Source organism: Grus americana, chromosome 4, assembly GCF_028858705.1.
Source record: "Grus americana isolate bGruAme1 chromosome 4, bGruAme1.mat, whole genome shotgun sequence".
NCBI lineage: Eukaryota > Metazoa > Chordata > Aves > Gruiformes > Gruidae > Grus > Grus americana.
The window spans coordinates 41,443,296-41,447,488 of record NC_072855.1 but is presented as its reverse complement, the minus strand read 5'-3'; positions in this window follow the sequence as shown (position 1 = coordinate 41,447,488).

Below are 4,193 nucleotides of genomic sequence, written 5' to 3'. Positions count from 1 at the left end.
AGCACCTCTCCTATGAGGACAGGCTGAGAGAGTTGGGGTTGTTCAGCCTGGAGAAGAGAAGGCTCCAGGGAGATCTAATTGTGGCTTTCCAGTACCTGAAGGGGCCTACAGGAAAGCTGGAGAGGGACTGTTTATCAGGGAGTGTAGTGACAGGACAAGGGGTAATGACTTTAAGCTGAAGGAGGGTTGATTTAGATGAGATGTTAGAAAGAAATTCTTTACTGTTAGAGTGGTGAGGTACTGGAACAGGTTGTCCAAAGAGGTTGTGGAGTCTCCATCCCTGGAAGTGTTCAAGGCCAGGTTGGATGGGGCTTTGGGCAATGTGGTCTAGTGGAGGGCGTCCCTGCCCGTAGCAGGGGGGTTGGAACTAGATGATCTTTGAAGTCCCTTCCAACCCAAACCATTCTGTGATTCTATGATAAGACAGGTCATACATACAAAGTGGTTTAGTGCCTTGCTTGGTCAGAGGACCAAGTCATCTTCCAGGCTCCTGGCATAGTGTCAGGCATGTGCAGCAGGTGACTACAGCACCTGGTCACCAAGAAGGGCTCTTCATCCTGTTTTCCTTGCTGGGGTAACAAGGAAGTCTGAGAGATTTCCTAGGAAGGCTGGAGGTGAGCAAAGAGGAGGCTAACCTATGGGCTTTAGGGATACATAAAACTGGCCTCTCCTAATTTAGAGGGGCTTCTGATCATGTGTCACCATAGGAGAAGCAGCTTCATAACTACAAGAAATAGGGAAATATTTCTCCTTCTCATAGGTTAAACTGGCAAATAATGAATGTTTGTATGACATGATGGATTCAATGGATATGTTTAATCCCTTTGGTAAAACACATTTCACAACTTCTGACAAGAAACATCCATTAACTGCTCTTCCTACCCTTAGGTCATTTCTTTCTGATGTCTTTAATTAGACTTTTAAAAATGGACTGATCTTATCGCATGACATTTTCTACAAAATTCTTATGTGAATAGAATTTTATCAAATGCTTACGGGTACTTCCTGTTTGAAGCGTCATCAATAAAACAAACAAGTAGAGATATTATGGAAATGCAAATAACATTAGACAGAATTATATAAACATTTCATAATCAACATATTTCCTACAAGTAAAGTGATAGGTAGAAAGATGTTTCCCAGAGGATCTTAAGTTTAGGTATATATAGGGCTTTGCAAAAGTTACCAGATGACCATTACAGTCATAAATTTCAGTATGTTGGCTGAGATGTGATGGGTGACTAAGATCATAGAATCATGGAATCATAGAGTGGTTTGGGTTGGAAGGACCTCAAAGATCACCTAGTTCCAACCCCCCCCCGCCATGGGCAGGGACACCCTTCACTAGACCAGGTTGCCCAAAGCCCCATCCAACCTGGCCTTGAACACTTCCAGGGATGGAGACTCCACAACTTCTTTGGGCAACCTGGTCCAGTGCCTCACCACCCTCACAGTAAAGAATTTCATCCTAACAACTAATCTAAATCTATCCTCTTTTAGTTTAAATCCTTGATAGGACATTACCCCTTGTCCTATCACTACACTCCCTGATAAACAGTCCTCACCATCTTTCCTGTAGGCCCCTTCAGGTACTGGAAGGCCACAATTAGATCTCCCCAGAGCCTTCTCTTCTCCAGGCTGAACAACCCCAACTCTCTCAGCCTGTCCTCATAGGAGAGGTGCTCCAGCGCTTTGATCATCTTGTTCCTTATTTATTTGCTTAGGTGTTCCTTTTTAGGAATGTTCTTCTCAAGTATTATCTGTAGGAGAAAATCCTTCATATAGCTTTTAGTAATGAAGTAGCCGAGAACTTGTATATACGTAAAGATGATAGAATTGATGGGTATCTGCCTGTCAGCATCCTGATTGTGTTTCATATTATTACTTTGCTCCCCTTTTTCTATGCATGTGATTTTTTTGAAATGATGGAATATTTGGTTGAATATTTAAAATAAAAAGATACATAAAATAATCAGCAAAAAAGTACAAGAATAAGCAAGAAAATACTGAACTACAAAATGACACACTACAGTAAAACTATAAACTGCAGTACTGGCTTTTCATTCAATGTTTTATGGATGTGCTGAGACTTTATAGTGCCTACGGCTGTTAACACCTCTTGGGCTAATTAGCAGATGCTTAAAATCTGTAAAGATTTGGCCCACAGTTCCTAATTATCTACTGTATGTCCCAGACTGAAGAGAAGATGTAAATATATGGTATATGTCATGCACCTGTCAGACATTCACTCCTTATTCAAAAGAAGCAGCACATGAGGTTTTCTGAAATACCAGGTTTTGGTTACCTTGGGGGGGGGGGGTGGGGTTTTTTAAAGAGTTTAAGATTTGATCACATTCTCCTCTTTGATCCCTCACATTTCAACATTTGATAAACCTGGTAACTTTTTGATACAAGCTTTTAACTGAATAAAATATTCAGGAGAAATGCTAAAGAGAAATGGAAGCAGTACCTATGCTATAAAGAGTAAAGCTGCTCATTGTGTTAAATAGTGTCCATGTAATATTTGTGTGCTGTTTGGCACCAACACATTTAAATTTTACAAAAACAACAACCAACCAACCAACCAAACCCCCTCATTTATAATGGAAGCTTCAGAAAGTTACTTTCTTAGATGGTAGACTGATTCTGTTTGGAAATAACTATGATTTTATATGGCTACCTTTCTGCCTTTTAAAAAATACGTCAGGAATCACTAACAATTGGCTCATCTTTGAGAAAAAAAAAATCTTTCTGCATTTTAGAGATGTTTCAGTGTGTCTGCAAGCAGGTACTTCTGGGTGAACTTATGTACAGTACAGGAGAAACACTGTCATGGTGTTCAAAGTTCCTGTTTTATTATTTTTTCACCTATTTAAACTAACTTCTTTGTGTAATGAACAGAAACACCTATTTGCAGTTAAGCTAGTTTTTGTAATACTGTTATTAAATAATCACGGCTCGTATAACAGTGATATATTTTGTTTCCAGTGCTTTTTACAGAGTAGGTTATTCTTGTTAGCCCAGTTTAGCATAATGACTGCCACAATTGGGCCCATAATGCTTAGAGCTCCATTAGTCCTGTTGATTAAAACACTTATAGCTATCTATTCTTACTTCAGTCCTACAGTATCTAACATCTTAAGGCCTAAAAGACATCTTAAAAGTATAGAGTGGTTCTACATTCCAGAGGTTACCATTCCAAAGGTTCTTTGAAGGAGAGGATCATATCAGATCAGTTAGAAACAAATTCATTAAATCCTGGTGAAAGTATGTTGAAGTTAAACTAATCAGATTTTCCTGAAAAAGATGTTGGACCTCTCACAGGGTCACCTCTTCATTAGAGATGTGCATAGTAGTAATACCCAAATAGTGGCTGGTGACCTCTTTTACAAACACAGACGTAAAATCTGTTCCTGGCTGTGCTGGTTTTGGCTGGGATAGAGTTAATTTGCTCCACAGTAGCTATTATGGGGTATGTTTTGGATTTGTGCTGAAAACAGTGTTGCTAACACAGGGATGTTTTCGTTACTGCTGAGCAGTGCTGACACAGAGCCAAGGCTTTTGCTGCTTCTCACCCCACTCCACCAGTGAGTAGGCTGGGGGTGCACAAGGAGTTGGGAGGGGACACAGCCGGGACAGCTGACGCCAGCTGCCCAAAGGGATATTCCATACCGTAAGATGTCATGCTCAGCATATAAAGCTGGGGGAAGAAGGACAGGGGGACATTCAGAGTGATGGCATTTGTCTTCCCAAGTAACCATTACGCGTGATGGAGCCCTGCTTTCCTGGAGATGGCTGAACACCTGCCTGCCCATGGGAGGTGCTGAATGAATTCCTTGTTCTGCTTTGCCTGCGTGTGCAGCTTTTGCTTTACTTATTAAACTGTTTTTATCTCAACCCATGAGTTTTCTCACTTTCACTGTTCCAATTCTCTCCCCATCCCGCCATGGGGAGGAGTGAGCGAGTGGCTGCGTGGGGCTTAGTTGCCAGCTGGGGTTAGACCATGACATTGGCCTAAGAGTTTTATTTTGTTTGGAATACTCTTAAGGCTTAATTTTAGGATTTGGGGTACTGTTAAAAGCAAGGAGTGTCAGCCTTTGCCAGACATGTATGTTTTAGCAAGCAGAGGATTAAATGGTAGGGAAGGACATTTTATTAGTCAGTAGCTGACTGCTAAAATTTTCCTCAGACTG